This window comes from Canis lupus, chromosome 5, assembly GCF_011100685.1.
Source record: "Canis lupus familiaris isolate Mischka breed German Shepherd chromosome 5, alternate assembly UU_Cfam_GSD_1.0, whole genome shotgun sequence".
Lineage (NCBI taxonomy): Eukaryota > Metazoa > Chordata > Mammalia > Carnivora > Canidae > Canis > Canis lupus.
In genome coordinates this window covers 57,967,889-57,988,125 of record NC_049226.1, presented here as the reverse complement: position 1 = coordinate 57,988,125, position 20,237 = coordinate 57,967,889, and the positions used below count along the sequence as shown (strand labels likewise).

Below are 20,237 nucleotides of genomic sequence, written 5' to 3'. Positions count from 1 at the left end.
GTGGTGGTGGATGCCTGCCCCTGGTGCTCACTCTCCAGCCCACGCAGACATCACTAACCCATCACCCGTCCCCAGCCATACCAGCTGCACCCCAGTCAGGCTACCAGGGGTGATGAGAGCAGCACACAAAGGAAACCTAGCCAGGAGGCTGACATACTGGACACAGCCTAGGGCAGGGCAGCCTGAGTCCCTGTCCCCACGGAGAGGAAAGAAGGCAGATTTCGCACACAGCCCCGCTTTTGGCTGAGCTCATGCACCCAGCCCCGGGGCTCAGGGTCTAGCACAGGGCTGGCACACAGCAGGTGTTTAATAAGTGGCCTCAGCAGACCACTCCAAAAGCCAGACAGGCCCTTCGGGCCCAGGTTCCAAGAAAGCAAGGGAAAGTGGCTGCAACAAGGACCCCACCAGGGACCCTAGGGAGTTGAGGCCACCTCAGAGCAGGAGCAGCTCATCCCAGCTCCTTGGGAGAGGGCTGGAGGGCAGAGCCACAGAGAATGGCCTGGAAGCCTCGCAGACAGGAACCATTATGTGCGGCCACTGGGCCCTTCCTGGGAAGTAGTTAGCATAAAAAGTAGCAGAAGCAGTGAATGGAAACATATCCTCCCAGCAAAGTGGCCCCGTGGGGAGTGACATCACCCGGAGGTGACCACTTGGCCACTGCGCATGGACAGGTGGAAACCCCACTGGGAGGGTCCTGAGAGCCTAGATGGGCCAAAGGAGCGGGGTCATGCTCTGAGGAGTCCAGGGTGGGGGACCCCGGGCTCACCTCAGCAGCCTCGGTCAGCCCCAGTGCGGACTGGGCAGCCCAGCAGCTCAGAGGCAGACAGAACGGGGCACACACCCAGAAATGCCCAGGGAAGCCCCGTGAGGCCTTGGTCTGTGCCTCCCCTCCTGGGTGATCACCCACGGCACTAGCGGGGGCCCACCTGGAAGATATGAGCTGAGGACATGATTATTCTCCTGTGGCTGGAGGCTCAGTGGCTGCATTGCAGGAGGCCTGACCCTCCACGGGCACCTGCATCCCTTCACTGTGACTCTCAGGGATAAAGTGGGGCCCAGGGGTGGGGCAGCTGGCAGCTGGATCGGGGCATCTTGTTACTTCCCAGAGACTGTTGTGCATTCTGAACATCATATTATGTTACATTTTTTCAATTAAGAATAAACACCCTCATGCTTTTCTGACCATATTTATCTCTCACCCAAGAAATGCTGTTCTCCCCCAAAATGAGAAGGGTGTGTGAGTTAGATACTGGGGCCTCTCTGTGTTGGAATATTATATCTAACATGTGAGGATGTCACCAGATTTTAAACACTGCGGCGCAATATGGTAGCCAGAGTGACAATTTCATTTTTGTTTAAGATTTTATTTATTCATGAGCGACATAGAGAGAGATGCAGAGACACAGGCAAAGGGAGAAGCAAGCTTCTCCTCCCGATGCAAGACTCGATCCCAGGACCCTGGGATCACAACCTGAGCCGAAGGCAGACACTCAACCACTGAGACACCCAGGTGCCCCTGACAGTTTCAATTTAAATTAACTAAAATAAATAAAATTTAAAATTCAGCTCCTGAGTCACACTAGTTACATCTCAAATGCTCAACGTCCACATATGGCCACCCCTCTGGACAGCGCAGGTGTAGGGCACTCCTGGCATCCCAGAAAGCTCCAGGGCATGGCTCCGGACACTCTCAGCCACCGAGGCAGGCCATGCAGTGGCCCCCAGCCTGGACCTCCAAGGGCCATCCTATGCACAGTAGATGTTCAATAAACATGTGGTGAGCTGCATCCTCATTCATACCCAGAGCTGGGCACAGTGGGATGTGCGGAGGACAAGGCTGGTCAGGGAGGGCTTCCTGGAAGAAGTGGAGCCTCAGACAGCAGGGTGGGCAGTGGACTTGATGAATAACTAGAGAGGACGGTGGAGGCACCAGGACAGAGACTGCAGCATGAACACTGGAGGGGGTGGGGACCCTCCTAGAGGGCAGCAGAGATGGACGCTGTCAGATGACACAGGCCCCAGGAGGACAGACTCTCAAGAGCAGTCTCCACGCCCCACACTTCGTGCCAGCAGCCTTCCCGAGGATTCTGATGAGCAGAAACTCTTCCTGGAGGGAGGTCCAGACCCTAAGGAAGTAGGAAGCGAGGGACCTGGGACAGACACTGGGCTGTTCGTGCCTGTGGGGCCGCGCGTGGCGCATGGCCCATGCAGGGGAGACAGAGCCCACAGAGCTGGGGTCTAGGGTCTCACAGCTGCCGCACTTCCCCCACCTTGAGACCCTGGGCACACCCCCCATAGCCCGAGGCTCCTCTTTCCTGCCAGGGCCTAGTGACCGTTACTTAAAGCTCGAGGAGAAAATAATGCACCTACAGAAACTCCTCTCCTCGTGTTGTGTTTTTTATTTAATTTTCCAACGAACACCCTCTTTTATCATTCAAAACCGTGAAAGTAAATTAAGAAGAAATGGGTTTCTTTCAATTAGGCTCAGCGTTGCTTTGAGTAACTGCCTATAATTCTATTTAATGAAAAAATAAAATCATTATTCCACGTCTCCCCCTGCCCTGTCACAAGCCCACAGACGGGCTCCATTAGCGTGCACCGTAGATTTATTTAATTAGAAAAATATTTTGTTTTCTCTGATTCTTTGGGAAAAGAAAAAAAACCCCTCCAGGCACAAAATTAATCAAATCTGTTACCTGGTGGTTAATGGCTCCTGCGCGCGGGCATCTCCGCCCACGCCGCTGCTCCCACCCTGGGTTTGCCCCCTGAATTTGGACGCAGGCCCCCCACGGGCCCCACCACGCCCGCCTGGCCAAGTCTGGCCAAGACTGTCGCTGCGGGGTGGGGAGCTCCCCATGGTTGTGACACTGGGAAGGAGCCAAATTCCGTGGTCGCCAAGCACCAGTCCTCTGGGCGAGCGCTCTGCAGGAAGCCGAGCCGGGCGCACACGTGCTGCTCGTTAAACCAGGGCCTCTGTGACCCCCCAGTCCCGGCCCAGCCGCCCAGAGGCCTCATCCGGTCCCCAGGGGCATGAGCGGAGTCCAGGGCGGCCGGAGGAGCAGGGACGGGGACCAGTCCACTGGAGGAGTCTAATGACCCCACAAGGCGATACCAGGTGACGGTACCTGAGTCCCCTCCACTCCCTAGCAGGCAAGTGCCCTGTGGGATGTGTGCCCCTCCCCCTGGGAAAGCCCTCCATCCCCCCAGGGGGACAGGGGAACATGCTTTAACCCTCGGGATAGAGGGCCCTGCATGGTGGCCCACTGGGCTCAGGGACCGGGAAGCCCATGTGCGAGGATGGGGCACCCAAGGGAGTCAAGGGGAGGCCTGATGGGACTGCTGTCGGGCCTTCTGCCTGCAGCCACGTGGTCCCCACATTCCCAGGTGCACAGCCCAGCCCCTGCCCCATCAAAGCCCGCTCAGTCCGTAGACAGCGCTGGAGGTCTCAAAGGCCAGGCTTGTTTAGTTTGGCTTTCCTTCTTTTTTCCAAAAGCAGCTTAGCTTTGTTGCGGGGAGATGGGGGGGGGGGGGGTGCGGGGAATGTTTGTGGGGAGTGAGGAAGGGTGTTCGTGGCAGCCCCCAGGTCCCCAAAGCAACTGCCAGGCCCACGGCCCTCTCAAGTTCTCCAGAACCGCAGGCTTCCTGCTGCCGATGACGACCAAGGCTCCGACAGGTCCCACCCCTTGGCTGGGGTCCCTGCACACTAAGTCCAGCAGCCTGACCTCCAACCTTCACTCCCGCCTGTGGGTCCCATGGTGGCTGGACCCCAAGCCCCTGTCCCCACACTGCTCGGCCCAAGGGTTGCCCCAGAGGTCGTACATGGGTCCCCGATGTCAGAGATACCTCAACCAAGGGAGGCCCTCCAGGTGTGTGCGAGTCTGGCTCTGGCCTTGGAAGCTCCAACAGAGAGGACAGAGTACCTGGAGCCATCGCTGGACAGGATGGGCCCATACTCCCTGTTCTGGGGCCCCATTGGTCCCCCCTTGCCCTTCCTGTGACCCAAGGTGCCCCCAGGCAGAGCCTGCCACGTGGATTTCCGAGATTGGGCCACAGGCTGGGGGAGTCTCAGCTCGGGACCCACAGCAGAGGGCACTCCCAGGGCACCCAGGCCCGAGACTAGCCCACCGGGCTGTTCCAGGGCACTTGCCTCCATCTCAGATAGGATGTGCCACTTGCATTAATATACCCATCAAGACAGAAAGGCTGGCAACAGATGGTGCTCCCCTGGAGCCTCCAGAAGGAACGCGGCCCTGCCCACACCTTGAGTAGGACTCTGGCCCCCAGAACGCTAAGACAATGCATTTGTGAGGCTTTAAGCCACTACGATAGAGGTGACTTGTTACAGCAGCCACTGGAGACTAATACCCAGGCCGTGTCCATCTCTTCTCACTTGACCTGTGAGCTGAAGCGGACTCCAAGCAGTGTAAGTAATGCCGCGACAGACACCTGCACCCTCTGCACTCATGGTGCTTCCCGTCGTGCCAGCCGTGTGCCCCCAGCCCAGGACCGCCGGTTCCAAGTGTTTCCCGGGCTGCTGCTGTATTGGTTTCCAACAGCACCACCCCAGCCCCACTCAGTCAAGCGTGAACAGTGGCTCTCACTGTGGCTCATTGCGAGACGTCCTTGGCAGCTTTGAAGGACAGCTTGCTTCAGCCCTGGGTACGTGGGCAGGGGCTGTAGCTCCCCTGGGGCCCCCACGGGGCTCGGCTTCCCAACACTGATGGGCTGAACCCACCACCTGCCTGTGGGGCCACCTCTTGGGCTCCGTCCATTCGGAGTTCCCAGCTGGGGTTGGGGGGGAGGTACAGCTCACGATCATGTCGTGCAGGCCTGCCTGTGGATCACTGGCCCCTGCAGGAGAGCCGATGGGATCAACATGAGCCAGCACAGGAAAGACATAGCCATGGTTGCTACCGGTCAGGCCCCCATTCCTGGGTCCCCACCCCCGCCCCGTGGTTAGAACCTGACAGGGCTCCTGTCCAAGAACCATGAGAGCCCCTTGCCCTCCTACCTGCCTCTGTCTCCCCTCCCACACTATGGGTGTACATCGGTGCCCAGCCCAAGCTCAGGAGAACCACACGGATGCTCGGAGGGCCAGCCAGCTGGGAGAGTGGGCGCCAGAAGGCCATCATCCACAGCCCTCGGAGACCAAACCTGGGTCCCCACCTCCTGGGCCCTGCAGATGGCTGAGACCTCGGCCTTTGTGAGGCCAGAGGGCCCCCGCCACCCTCCCTCCTGCAGGCACCTAGGAGGGAGCATCCCGGTGAAGGCCCGGCTGTGCATGGAGCGCGGCCTCCCTCTGCTGGCGCCTGCATGCAATGACCATGGGCGGTCACCCCAGGAGGCCACTCTCAGAACAGCTCAGGATCCCAGGGCCACAGGCCTTGGATGGTGGGGGGCCGTGGAAGCTGAGACCGCAGATGCCCTCCACCCAGTCAGCGCTGCCGACCTGGCCCTACAAGGGTGCTGGCCAAGGCAGGCAGAGCCACCTCCACTGAGCACAAACAATGAGCCAGCAAGCCCTGGGCTCCAGAGGATGGTGTCCCGGACCCCTACGGGCACAGAGTCAGTACCACTAACCTGCTTCACTGGGAAGGAAACTGAGTCCCCCACAGGGACAGTGATCTGTGGGTGAGGCTATCAGGGCATCCTCGCCCACTGCCCGGAGGAGATATGAGGACATGGAGCACCAGCATGCTCACTGGCCCTTCCTGGAGCTCTTCCCTCCACAGGCTGCCTGGGCTAGGGCTGCCTGGACTGGGGTGCCCTAGGGGCACTGCCTGGCAGTGGAAGGGGCTGAGGAGGACCTCAGACCCTGGGGCCCAGACACTGCCTCCCATCCCATCAGACCTCCTAAAGCGGCGGGTGGGCAGAAGCCAGCAGGGGCACTGAGGGAGAGGTGCCAGCTGCAGGCATCTGGGTTTGGGCCAGGTCTAGGGGTCCCCCTTCCTGTACACTACGGGGCCTGTCCCTGGAAGCTGTCTCCCCACCCTGCCCACCCCTCTGTCGGCTCTAGGCCTGACTCCACCACAGACCAGCATCCACACTCCCAACCTGCATGCTCCCACACCCAGCCCCTGACCCAAGAGGCCATAGGAGGCCCAGCACCCCTCCCCTACTCCCTGGGGCCTGGTGGCTCCTCTCTGGAGCTGAATGCCAGGCTTGGCTCAGAGACTGCGACCTCTGGGTCCCACCCCACCACCCCTCCCCCCAACACCCAGGGTGGCGACCAGCAGATCTCACAGCCCAGGCAGATGAAGGGCTTCTCTCATCACCATTGTGAGCTGCTGCCCCAGCTCCAGAGAGAGGGGCCTGGTGGTCTCAGCAGGAATAAACAGCAGGCCGACTGTTTATCTGTCCTGACGGCAAAAGCTGGGACGTCTCTGTGCACTGGGCCATCATTGCTGGGGAGTCGGGGGGCGGGGGAGGCTGTAGCCAGAAGCTGGCTGGAGCTGGGCCAAACTGGGAACCCAAGATTGAGCTCACCTCGGCCCCGCCCAGCTTGCTGGGAGTGTGGGGTCACCACTTCTGCCCGCCTCCTGATCCCTGGACCCCCGGCCCCCAGTTCCAGCTGGGCCTGTTCTGGAAGTGAAAGACCCATAGGAAAGAGACGGCATCTGTTCCGGGCATCCCAGACATCCTCGGGTAAGAGCAGGCTGTAGGGCAGCGGGGGTGACAGCGTGTGAGCCTGCCCACCTGGGAGAGATGCACACTGCTCAGCGCAGAGCAGGGCATGGCCTTTCCCTGGGACCCAGTGCCATCTCCGGGCTCCTCTGGGCCTCAGCGCCAATCCCCGGCCACAGGAGCAGGATGGGTTCAGGGTTTGCTGGGCCCGAAGCTTCTCCGTATGCGGTCCACCTTAAAAGAAAGAATATAAAATTAGGCACCATGCCTTGGAGAGACCCCCACAAGCAAAGGCCCCGAAGCTAGCTTTCCACATCTGCCCAGCAGGGCAGTAGCTGCCCCCATGGAAACACCCTTCAGGGTCAGAGGAGCACAAGCGTGCCACCCCACAGTCGGGGCTGGATAGGCGCTGGCTCTCACTGAGTGCCTGGGCGCACGCCAGCATGTGTACATGAGCACACGTGTGAATACATGTGCATGCACTACCCACACCACTAAATGTGTAACATACATGTGTGCATGAACCCGAATGCACACACACACATAGATGCATGTGACCACTCACACATACTCAGTGAACAACACATGTGCCCCTGCCCACACCCATATCCCTCACCCAATTCATGAAGGGCCTGGAGCTAGAGGGAGGGAGGCCCCAGAGAAGACAGACACCGAGGCCCCCGCCAGCCCAGATGAGGTCGAAGAGGTGGTTTTGTTTGAGTCCAAGAATAAAAGGCATTCAGATGATTCTGGCACAGACCCGTGTTGTGGGGTCAAGGTCAGAGCCTCCACAGCAGGCCACGGGACCCCTGTGCAGACTGTGTGCCCCGTTCATAGGGCCGTGGGAAGGCACTGGCTGGGGCTTCTCAGGGAAGCAACATCCCACAGAATGGGGGCTTCAGGAACCCCTGAACTCAGACCAAGCAAGGCAACCCCATTTTCCAGGACTCCTCTATCCTGGCATCCCATAACATCAATTTTTAAATCCAAGAAATTGGAAGGTGTGCCAGTGTACTGCCACCATATCAGTATTTTTTTAAATCCAGATCTCATCTTTTTTTAAGATTTTATTTATTTATTCATGAAAGACAGAGAGAGAGAGAGAGAGGCAGAGACATAGGCAGAGGGAGAAGAAAGTTCCCTGCAGGGAGCCCAATGTGGGACTTTATCCCAGGACTCCAGGACCACACACTCAACCGCTGAGCCACCCAGGTGAGGTGTCCTTACAGATCTCATCTTTTACATCATGAGATCAGGGTCAATGATTCATTTGCTCAGTTTATGCAAAAAAGACAAACCTGTGTGGAGCTGCCCCTGAGTCTAGGCAGCTTATCTGCATGAGCCAGAGTCACAGCCACTGCTCCAAACGCTTCTTGGCAGGAGCAACTCCAGCTCCGATCCCAAGGATCTCCAGAAAGATGGAATATGTACCTGATGGTAGGGGTGTCAGTCAATTCATCATTGGGCTAGGAGCCAGTGACAGCTCTCTGCCTATACAAACAGGTCAGTCCCCTAACAAATGATTTAGAAAGAGCTTCTCAAAGTGCAGAGTGATGGCATGATGTGGATCGAAGCTTCACACACACACACACACACACACACTCACACACACACACACACACACACACACCCATTCATCTGACCTCTGGGCAGAGACACACACACAGCATCGTTTGCAAGGTAGCCTTGCAACCACCCTGCAAAAGGCCAGTAGATGAGCTCTCTGAGTGTGGCTAACCAACAGAATACAGCGCCATGTGGTTCCAGGTGTTCCGTGCTTTCTCTCTGAACAACCTCAAACCAGCGTGTGGCAGGATGGACACAAGGTGCCCTGGCCTACAGCCAGCCAAGCCCCAAGCACAGGAAGACCCCGCAGACCTGTGGCCACCCTCCCGGAGCCACTGCTGACCAAGGACACATGAATGTTCTCAGTGCTGATTGTTTTAAGCCACTGAGGTAGTTTGTTACACAGCTTTAGCTGACTGATGCAGATGGGATCATTGGAAGACAAAAGAGTCAGAGACAAATATATAAAGTAATGAGAATGTCCTCACAATTTTCTAAAATACTGAGACTCAATAGAGCTTTTATTTTATTCCATGACATTTCACTTTTTTTATACAATACTTTTTTTGAAATTCATTTATCTGCTAATACCTTATTTTAGAATAATAGTGTATATTTGATACATACAGTTCCACAAATTTGTATATTTTCCTCATTTTTTAATATGCATGAACATTTTTATATCTCAAATGTGGAAAATATTTCATTTCTTAGAATGTACTAAATGAAATGTGAATGCCGTTAAAATACTATGCTCTTTCTGCATTGTGGTAAATAAATACCAAATACAGAACTGCCCTTTTGCTGTGGCTTTGTAGCTGCTGCTGTCACAGCCTGGACAATGCTCCAAACAGAACCAATCCTTGGTTGGTGCTCTGTCCGACCCCAGGACCCTGGTCCTCCTGCCTGGCAGGCGGTCGGGGGGGCACAGGCTATCGCAGGATCACTGGGGTCTGAGCTGCGTGATTACACCCATTCATCTGACCTCTGGGCAGAGACCAAAGCCCAGCACAGGCTGACAGAGAAGGGTCAGACACGTCCTTCAGTCCAGGAAGCCAGAGGCAAGCCCAACTCAGAAAACCCATCTCCCATCGCTGGTTCCATTGCCCTACCTGTTTCCAAGGAGTCTTGCCTCTTACCTCTTATAGAATTAAAAACCCAATGTTTCCTTAAGCTGTTGATAACACAGAAATCATATTATTTTTTTTTTAATTTTAAAATCACAACCATCATTTTTTAAAGGAGAGTCAATTCATTTCAACGTGTTAGACATTTATCAGGAAATATATTTTATTTCCTTTTTAGATTCTTCCATTCCCTGACAAAACACACTCCTGAGTACTTGTTACACTTTTATAATTCTAATGAAATAACTGATAAATACAAAAAAATTCTTTAAATCCTCTTAAAATTCCACAACTGTTTCACAAAGTAAAGTCCCATTCGACTTAAAATTACAAATCTAGATCAGCTATTAAGATGGTCAAGTTAGAGACATAAGGTCAGTCTGTTGGAAAATGTAATAGGCCAAACTCTCTTAAATATTGCAAGCACTTAAAATACCAAACACAGAGCGCTGATTTCTAAATTTAACAACACAACGTGCACGGGATCATTTCACTCTCCTGTGTCATCTCTTTGCTTGATACCCACTCTCCAGGGAGAGATGGTTACTCACCAGTGAATGATGGCTTGTGGGACCCCACTTCCCTACGAGTGACCTTTCTCATGATCCACACAGCTGAGCTTTTTATAACCACTGTGCAGTGGGCTCCAGACCTAAAAAGGCTGCTCTCACAGCCCGAGCCCTGGGTTTAAATTGGTCACCGCTGAGGGCCTCTAGGGACATCAGCCACCCTTGCTCAGCCTAGAGCCTCAGAGCCCAGCAGAGCTGCACTCCACTCTGGTCCCAGCAGTATGGTCAAGAGCTGAGTGGTTGTCAGAAACCACCGAGATGCAGGCTTGTTTGTTCCTGCAGCAAGAGCTTACTAGCCTGCCTCTCGTTGCTGGAAATGGCATCCCAGCTGGCGCTGCTGCAGGCGCTTGAATGCCGTCCTGAGCCACGGGTCAGCACCTGTATGACTCCCACATTTCGGTCCTTCCAGTCTTCCCTCCATGGGATAGACCACGGCTCCCATAGGTAACAGGACAGCATCCAATCCTTGGCTTGAAGTCCTGCTAAACTCAGCCACTCAAACTATCCAGGTATAAGCATGTTAGTCACTGAGGAGTCAATTAAAAAATCACATGCTGGACATGACAATAGAGCCTCACAAACAAGCTCCACAGCATGAGAGTTCTAGAGGTCGGGGACTGAGGGTATTTGGGACAAGCTTTGCTCAAGAATCACAGTGCATTAGCCTCGTAAAGGATGGGAGAAGTTCCAAATGAGGAGCACAGGACAGCATGTTTGACCCATCTTGTTCCCAAACTGGTCAGACTGCCCCCATGAGCCCCCGCTGAGGACAGTATCACCTGGTCACAATCATCTGCTGGCCACCACCCTTCCCAAGCCCCACAGCTCAAAGAGCTGCTCCGTCCTCCTGACTTCGGGCCTCCACCAATGCAATGGTGGGCCATGCTCCAGCGCAGGCGGCCTCTGCCCTCCAGCACCACCAGTGCCCACCAGCTGTGACCAGCAAGTGACCTGCTGCTGCAACACACAGAAATGCTGGGCTTGTTGGCTCCCGTGGCAAAAGCTGACCAACACAGAAGCTGGCACCCACCGCGGGTCCCATCCCCACCGTGATGGCACTGTGACATTGACTTTGGTGAGGAGAAAGCTCACAAGAGATCTGTGTCAGGGCTTAGCAAAATATTTCCTAAAACGATGCCTGAGACAACTGGGAAGGCAGATCTGCAGCAAGTGAACGTGTGGCTCTGGGTAAGGGTGTTCGTCCCAAGGAGGATCCTCGGTATCAAGCTGGCATTGGCCGGCTGCCCTGAGGACCCACAGTCTGTCCACAAGTGGGCAAGGTGGGGGAAGAGGCAGCCAGAAACCCTCGGACTGTAGGGTCAAGAGATGCAACCCTTCTTCACAGTAAAAGGAAAAGATTTCAGATTAAGACCCAGCCTGTGGGTCAAAGAGCAAATCAGGGAGCAGGATTCATGCCTTTCATCAAGACAGATGGTGGCATGCAGGTGGTCACCCATAGGTCCATGGAGGGGACACATCTGGAAAGAAATGTGGGTATGGCTTTCGGAACATGGAGTTGCCTCACCTCACATACATTTTTTTTTAAGATTTAAAATGGTAGAATCAGGGGATCCCTGGGTGGCTCAGCGGTTTAGCACCTGCCTTTGGCCCAGGGCCTGATCCTGGAGTCCTAGGATGGAGTCCCACATTGAGCTCCCTGCATGGAGCCTGCTTCTCCCTCTGCCTGTGTCTCTGCCTCTCTGTCTGTGTCTCTCATGAATAAATAAAATAAAATAAAATAAAATAAAATAAAATAAAATAAAATAGTAGGATCAGCCAGCAGACCACCAGTCTGGATTAACCATTCAGGAAACAACAACAACAACAACAACAACAACAACAAAAAACGTTTGCCCCAACCTTTCCACAAGTAGGGAATAATGTAAGAAGTCTCCTCAGCCACCAAAGAGGTGATCTTCTCAAGGTCCTCACAGATGTGGCTGCCAAGAAGAACCAAACAGGGCTCAGTGCCTGCAGGGCTCAGTCCTTGAGCGCCTTATCTCAGGCTCCCTGCTCAGTAGGGAGCCTGCTTCTCCCTCTCCCCCACCCCCACCCCGCCACCCATATCCACACTTGTGCGCACACTCTCTCCCTCTCTCTCTGAAATAAATAAATAAAATCTTTAAAAAAATTAAAAAATTTAAAGTACAGAGCCATGTCCCCAGGGGTGGGAACAGGAGCCTGGAGCACACTGGACCTGGCTCTGCAGCTGTGCCAGGTGCAGTGGGCCAATCGCTCAGCTCGATGATGCAGGTCTTGGGGTTGGGGAGCTGTGTCCAGACAAAATGCTCATCATGAGATCCTGGATTTTTTAGCTCGATGCCTTTCGGGGGTTTGAGAGTCTTGTGTGCATCAGAGAAGTGAACATTTATGACCAAACATTGGGATGGGTGCTGTTCCCACCACTGCTCACTCCTCTCTATGCTTGGCGCTCCATGGGAGAGCCTCCTGGCCCCAGAGGCAGGTGGGATCAGGTGAATGACCTTGATGCGTGGGACATCCTGGGTTACATAGGGGGGCCCAGTGTGGCCGTGACCTGAGGGGTGTGGGGGTAGGGGGTAGCTCACCTGCCCCAGGCCCATTGGCTGCAGCTGAAAAGCACCTGCAGGGTTGGCTCTGCCCTCTGGTCCCTCCAACTTCTATCCATTTCCTGAGGCTGCTGCAAAAAATTATCACAAACATAATGGCTTAAAACAACCAAAATTTATTTCCTTACCATTCTGGAGGCCAGAAGTCCAAAGAGGGTCTCCCTGGGCTAGAATCAAGGTGCTCTCAGGGCTGGTTTCTTCTGGAGGCTCAAGGGGAGGATTTGTACCTTGCCTCCTCCTGAGGTGTCTGGTTCCTTGGCTCATAGCCCCACCTCCATCAAGTCACCACAGCAACTACTCTCTTCTCAGACTCAGACCCTACTGCTCCCTGCAGACCTGGTCATGACAACAGGCACCCCTATATAACCCAGGATGTCCCATGTCTCAAGGTCCTTCGCCTGATCCCACCTGCCACATTCCCTTTGCCATGGAAGGGCACCTATTTGCAGGCGCTGGGTGCAGGACATGGACATGTTCGGGCCTCCTTATTCCACCCACTGCTCCTTCACGTGAAAACACTGTGGCCCGGGTGGGGCTACACCTTCTGCCTGAGGTCTAGAACAAGCAGGCCAGGGAAGGGGGGGCACTGAACCAGGTTGAGCTGAGCTAACCCCAGAGAGCCCAGCAGAGCCACACCTGGTGGCTCTCCACCGACAGGAGCTGATTCAGCACTGCCACACGATGAGCATCAACACCAAAGTCAGGTGAAGAAATGCTACTAGTTTTAAATATTCTGAAATGTTGAAACTCTTTCATCTGAAATCTCAAGTGTTTTCCCACATCATTCCATAGAACCTTACACCCTGCAGTCCTCTCCTGACAGCCAGGAAAGGGGATTACGAAGAACCCCCTATCTCCCCGGAGGCCCATGGTGATGACAGCCACAAAGATAACAGTGTCATTAACGGAGCAGGGCCCTCGACATGGAGCAGACCAGAAGGCTGGGGTCCCGTGTGCTAGGGGACAACAGCATTCTGCACCCCACCCCACCAATGGCTGCAGCCCCCCCACCTGTCACCTGTCCAGCTCTCTGAAGGGCTCTGCTCTGTCCTCCCTGGTTCTGGAGACCCTACAGCTAGAGCCTGGCCCCAGGCTGGGAGGCTGGGGCTGGCCTGGAGACCCCCCCCAACCAGGGTTCTGAGATCCCCCATGGCTGGACCCTCCCTGGCCTGTGAGGCCTGGGGCAGGGAGCACCCCCACTCCCCCACTCTCTGTAGCCCTGCTCAGCCCACCCCTCTGGGCAGGTGCTAGAGAGGGCAAGAGAAACAGGTGCAGAGCTTGTCTCCGAGGCCTGTCAGGATGAAGCAGTCCTTGCAGAGCAGAGAGGAAGAAGACACTGTGAGGAGGTGGGGGCCTGGGACCCAGCTGGGCCTCCAAGGGTGGTGGGTAGGATGACAGGAATAGCTCAGGGTTTGGAAAGGAGCAAAAGGAGGGTTTTCCAGGTGGGACCGGGGTCCTACAGGACATCCAAACAGCACCCCTTCGTGGGCATGGTGTCCTTCCGAGTGGGAAGCAGAAATGTGTAGGGTCCTTGCTGAAAATGGTGAGCCTTCCTAAATCAATCAACAAGTCTAAGAACAAGTCCAAGTCCCCTAAAATATATTGTGCAGCTTTTTATTGGAACCAATCAGATTCTAAAATTCACATGGAAAAGAAAACCTGACAGAGTGGCTGACTCTGACTCTGACTCACACCAGTCGTGAGGCCCATCAGCTAATGATGGTTTCTTCAGCTTGTGATGGCTGGAAAATACAACAGGGAGCCAGACCTTTCTGACGCCTGGAAATAAGGAGATGTAACTGTCAGTGACCATAAATAAAGCTTTATTGGCACACAGCCACGCCCACCGGCTCCTGCTCACCAGTGTTGTGCACGTGGGACAGAGCAGCCTGGCCAGGACTGTTGGGGCCACCCCCTGTTCCAGAGTAGCACATGACCCAACTTCACCCCACTCCCCGGGGCTTGCTGGGTCCTGTTGTGAGCCTGGCTTCTCCTGGCACCTGAAAGACGGTGGTCAAGGGGACGTCCCCCATCCTTTCCACAGAGAGGAAAATGCATGGTGGGGTGGATTTTTGGATGACAGACCAGTGAGCCCCTCTGAAGAGGAGACTCCAAACAGAGACCTGGGTGTCACTGGCCAGCCACCGTGGAGGGAAGGTGGTTTGGGAGGCAGGAGAGGCAGATACCAAGGCCCCGGGGCAGAAACCACCTGGAGTCCAGTGCAGGCAGAAAGGCCAAGCAGGGCTGGGGAGACCCCGTGGCCACCCCGTCGTGGGGCTGTTCTGCAGGAGCTGGGAGGGCTGTTAGGCAGGAGAAGGCAGCACAGACGGGGCGGGACCCGATGTTTGACTGAGAGCCATGCATGACAGGTGCAAACACAGACATTCTGCCGGTGGCAATGACAGACTCCTTGACTGGCCTTCACTGGGCCCCCGGAGCCCCCTTCTGCACCAGCCTCGTCCCAGGGCCCTGCCGGCAGCCTGGATGCTGGGGCAGGAGTGCCAAGTCGGTTTAGCAAGAAGCCCCTACCCCGGTGCCCGCTCCTGCTCCTCATCCACCCCGAGTCCCCCAACCCTGTTCCTTGTTAGCAGCCCCCTCACTGGGCTGCGTTCAGACCTGAGTGGCTCCCTCCCCTGCCCCGTAGTCTGGAGTGAGGGCTTCCTTACCGTTTTCACAGCATCCAAATGATGTTTCTCTAACGGTGACCCCCACACCCTCCCTGGGTCTCCCCCAGCCAGGCCAGAGTCTCGGCCCCTCCCGTCCATCCCAAGACCACCGGCCAAGTGGAAGGGGGCGGCCCCGGCCAGCATCGGGTGGCCTGAGCCTTCGGCCTCGTGGGGGGCGGCTCTCTGGGCACCCTGCCCGTTGTGCGGCCCCACATCCAGCCGCACGGCAACCCCCAACAGCACCCCGCTGAAGGAACGGCACCCGGACCCCAGAGGCCGCTGGGACGCAGGCACCCCCGCCCCAGGAGGGGCAGCTCCACCTGACTTCATTAATCTAACGCCGGCTCGAGTGTCAAGGTGCACGCGATTTCTTGTAAAAATGATCTGGCTGCTAATTAGGCTGTTTGTAACTTGTTCCCTGGTCACTAATGATAATTAACATGCAAATTAGCTCGGGGAGGGGAGGCTCTGGGGCCCCCGTCCATTACCCCGTTAATTACTGTTTGCATACTTAAACATCACAGATATAAATGGCGGCATTTAGTGTAATGGGCAGGATGATAATTATGCCAACGACATTTCGAAAAGTCATTTCACTGTGTTATTTTTCTGCGTGATTAATGATCCCGTGCCTGGTTGATAAACTTCGTTTGTTCAAACCAATATAGGCTCTGTACACAAACCAGCCGGCAGGCTCAGCCCGTTCATCTCCGCGCTGCTCCCCATTGGCCCCAAGTTTCAGGGGAAGGGAAAGGCAAAGGAGGAAGTTGGGTAGCTTTGGGGGAAGAAACTTTCAGAACTTCCTCCTCCCTTCCTCCCTCCCCTCCTTCCTCCCTCCTTCCTTTCCCATCTGCCAGGTGCCTGCCAGGCAATAGCAGCCCAACCCTGCTCTCCTGGAACCAACATCCCAAAGAGAAAAGCCAACAACAGATAAGAACATGGTGCCAGGTACTGAAGCAGGTGAGGCAGCGGAGAGAAATGTGGAGCTGTTTCAGATGAGGGGGAGTCCTGGAAGGTCTCTCTAAGGAGGGACTAGTGAGCCCAAACCTGAAGAAAACGAGAGAGGAAGTGTAGGGGAAGAGGGCCTGGCTGTGCAAAGGCCCTGGGGCAGGGACAGGCTTGTGGAGGAACAGGTAGGGTTGAGTACAACAAGGGGGAAAGGATGGCTGGGCTGAGGGACAGGTGAGAGAGGGAGGGAGGAGGTCCTATTAGTTTAGGGGAGCCCTAGAAGCCTCCCTGATGAAAACATCTGATGAAGAACCATTTCCACTGGCGCTAGGATGTAAATATCTCAAACCTGCTCCTCCCTAAACCACAGCTGCACCCACAACAGCGCCCCTAATGCAGAGGTAGCCCTGGGCGAGCTGCCACCTCTATAATGGAGATTAAAATGCCCCAGAGCGACAGGTGGGCAGATGGGTGAGGGGATGGCAGGGACGCTCCTCCTCTGTTGCATTATTGATCAAGAGATCCAATAGGAGGAGCCAGCCCCATGCCGCAGGTGTGGTCCCTGCCTGCCAGGCCACGGGAGGGGTCCCGGCCTGTGGGTGGTCAGCAGTGAGGAGGAAGGCCCTGAGATGAGAGGCCCTCCCCACAGGCTCCAGGCTCCAGAGGACGGTGCAACCCCGAGTCCTACCTATTTGGCCATAGGGACAAGAAGCTGAAATTTCATCTGGTGACAACCAGGCCCCCACAAGCCACCGCCATCCCTGGATCCCCGCCTGTCTGGCCACAGGTAAGCCTCTCAGAGTGAGGGAGGGGCTCCTCAAAGTCCCGAGGGTTTCTTGAGCCCCGCATCCAGCGGGCTCCAGAGGGGGCTCACACACCCTGGGACAGTGCCCTGGGAGTTATGGGGCTGTGGGTGGGCTGAGCCTAGAGATATAACCAGAACCTCAAATGGTCCCCCAGCCAAGAAGCACCCTGCGGAGAGCCCAAAGTCACCTTTCGGGGGCACTGGATGTAGTCATAGGCTATTGCTAAGGGGTTTCCCTTTCTAATTGGGGTTGGCTGAGACGTGAAGCATCTGCCTTCCCTTTGGGTACCTGGGAGGAGAGATAAGGTGCCAGGCAGCCCTGGGAAGCCCCCAGGGGGACAGTACCATCCCCAAACCGAAGCTCGGGCCTGGCTGTGTTGGCCTCCCCACCCTCTTGTGCCAAGAGGCCAAGGCCCAGCCAGCTTGCCTCCCGGGTGGTACCAAGGGTCCACACTTGGGAGCCCCACCTGGGCTCTGGCAGTGGTGGCAGGTCCCGGGCACCAGAAGGGCCCAGACTTCTCTCCTCACCAAGAAGGGTCCACAGATGGGGTGGGGCAGACACAGGACAGGCCCAGCCCCCACCTTCTGGTTTCTGGGCCCTGCCCTGAGGGAGCACTCAGGTATCTGGAGGACAGGGAATGGGTAAGGGTGAGTAAAGCACACCTGCTTTTGTAAAGGTGGTGGATGCACTGACCTCCCGAGGCTGATGGCCTTGTGGGTCCTCCCAGAGGAGCATCCCGGGCAAAGGGTTTGGAGAGTTTCCTTATACAATGAAGTCGTTGTGCACGGGAACTGGTGGGGTAGACGATGAGCTCCAGACAGGCCCAAGCACCTCATCCCCAGGCAGGCGACCTCACCACTGTGCTACCCACAGACAGGCTCACCTCCCACAAGGGGAAAGTCACAAAACTGTAAGGTCAATCCGAAGGCCAAAGCCAAGAGTCCACATCCCTAAACTACCTCTGTTTCCAACTCCTCTGCTGTGTTTCTGCTCAAACAGAAGAAAATCCTGGTAATGGGCTCAGAGCTCCTTTTCCGGCCAGTGGGTCTTTATTCCAGAGTTGGGCATGACTACCACGGCATCTAGAGCAGGGACCACGTGCTCCTGCTGAGGCCGCGACATGGGAGCCCCTGTCTCTCAGAGCTGCCACTCCATGGCTATTTCAGGGAGTGCAAGAGTTCCTCGGGGGCAGCCCCATCCCTCCCTCAACCCGGCCAAGTGTGACAGCATAAACTGGGGCCGCTGGGTGGGCAGGAACAGCCCCTGGGGGCCCGGTGTTCACATGTGGTTATTGTGGGATCTGTCACTGTGAAACGCCATGCCCCCTAAAGCTGCAGATGAGCCACAGACCCCCCTCAAAGACACCACCTGTCCTGTTCTGTCCAGTTCTGACAGGCACAGTAGCGCAAAGGTAGTGTTCAGAATCACCGCCACCTGATACAGGTCAGAAACTGCAAAAACCCCTCTCCACGGGAAGTCAGCTTCCTCCTGAACTCAGGTCACACCGAGGCCATGCATCTGTATACGTCATACCTGCTCATGGTCCTGCATTCTGAAACATCAGCCCCATAGCATGAAGCAGGTACTCTGGGCTTACCTGCCCCCATGTGTGCTGCTCTCAGCTGGTGACCCGCTGAGACCACCGGTTCATCTGGCTTGCGCCTGTGGATTTGGAGGAACCGTGTGCAGGAAGAGAGTCGGGGGACCCATCAGGGCTAATGTGATGGTGAATGTCAGGCAGCCCTGCCACCGGCATGCCCCAGGCCCTTCCCGCAGCCCCGTGTGGCAGCCCTGCTCCATTATGGCTTTTGCCTAATTAGGGTAATTTAAGTGAAAGTAATCAAAGCAATGGGAGATCTCTTAATAAACTGTCACCAACACGTTCATCACTCGGGTGTTGTGCCCTTGTGAAAGTCAGGGAGACTGGGCCCTGCCATTACACCTGCCTGCCCTCTGCACACCTGGATCCCAGACTCTGCCTCCGCCCATGGTGCCCTCCCTAATGAGCCAACTGGCCAACGCCCGACATCCCAGGAGACCTGGACCCTGAGAAAGAGTCACAGCAGCTCCCACTTCCAGTGTCCCCCATGCTCCCTCCTCTGTCTCATGGCACCCATGTTGCCCCCACTCTGCCAGCAGGCACTCAATCCACCTATTTCCCTGAGCCCTGCAGAGGAACCAGGGTTCACCTGGTATCTGGGGACCTTGGCAACTTGAATTAGAAGAGTCCCTCGCCGAAAGTAAGATGATCTCTCTGGGGACACGCAACTCATCTACCTTCCCCCGGCACCCCACCACCACCACCTGCCCCAAGCTGCCTGAGTGGGGCTCAGCATCTCAGACCCAGGTGCAACAGCCCCTGCCTGCAGAGCCCTCCTGTCTTGCTTCTTGATGCTGCTGGGGTGGGGATGGCAGGATATGGAGGGGGAACCTAAAACATCACGTGATGTCTCACCCCTTCTTCAGCTACAGTCAGGGTGACCCCCAGCCAGCAGGCCGACCTCACAGCTCCTCAGAGCCGCCTTCTGGGACTTGCCTCAAGGAGGGCAGGCCCCTGCTCAAGACAGATGGCACCCGGCCCCCTTCCCCCGGCCAGAGCCAGCAAGTCAGCGGGAAGGGGCCCCGTGCAGAAAGGTGGGGCTGCAGGGTGTGGGGAAGAGCCGGTGCGGAGGGGCAGGCCCGCAGGAGCCCAGGTGGAGGGCCGGCCCGGCCCGGGGTGGCGGGTTTCCCTGGAAGCACCTTTCGGGAAGAGGGGCTGGCGGTGAAGGCAGAGCTCCGGGATGGCGCGGCCCAGGGCGCTTCTCCGCGGAGCTCCCTCCCCAACTGGGAGGACCGCGAGGATGGGCGAGGGCTGGCCCCGGCCCCCAGTGGCCCCGAGACCCCCACAAACTCGGGGTTCACGGTTTCAAGGCTGCCCCGAGAGGGCCTGGGGGCGGGGTCCGGGGCAAGGTGGGGAGGGAAACGAGGCGGGGGCGGGGCCCAGGGCGGAGGCGGGGGTGGCGGGGGCGTGGGGGTCCGGAGCTGGGGTGGGGTGGAGGGGGTCCGGGGCTGGGCGGGCGCGGGCGGGGTCCGAGGGGGGGTCGGGGGCAGGGTGGGACGGGATCTGGGGCGGGGACGGAGCCCGGGGCGGGGACAGGGTCCGGGGCGGGGGCGCGCCCGGCCGCGGGGGGCGCCGCTGAGCAGCCCGGAGGCGGGGTGTTGACGCTCTCCTGGGAAACGGACCCTCTGGCGGAGCCGCACCCACCGTCCCCGCGCGCCCTTGGAGCACAGGCGAGCATGCTTGTGAGCTCGTGTGCCAGTGTGAGTGTGCATGCGTGTGTTCTGTCGCAGGGTGTCTGTGCGG

The 20,237-nt window shown here is 56.7% G+C and overlaps 2 long non-coding RNA genes across 3 annotated transcripts; both read left to right on the top strand.

Annotated features, from left to right (window-relative positions):
- Positions 1-2,901: 2,901 nt before the first annotated feature.
- LOC119871898 lies at positions 2,902-8,917 on the top strand. Of its 2 annotated transcripts, none has more exons than XR_005359801.1 (3): positions 2,902-3,115; positions 4,349-6,645; positions 8,376-8,917. It is a non-coding gene; the product is annotated as an uncharacterized LOC119871898 (long non-coding RNA). The 2 variants fall into 2 exon arrangements; XR_005359802.1 differs by having other exon boundaries at positions 4,346-6,645.
- Positions 8,918-15,997: 7,080 nt separating this feature from the next.
- On the top strand, positions 15,998-18,743 carry LOC111096118. Its single transcript, XR_005358912.1, has 3 exons — positions 15,998-16,100; positions 16,738-16,875; positions 18,281-18,743. It is a non-coding gene; the product is annotated as an uncharacterized LOC111096118 (long non-coding RNA).
- The last annotated feature ends 1,494 nt before the right edge of the window (positions 18,744-20,237 follow it).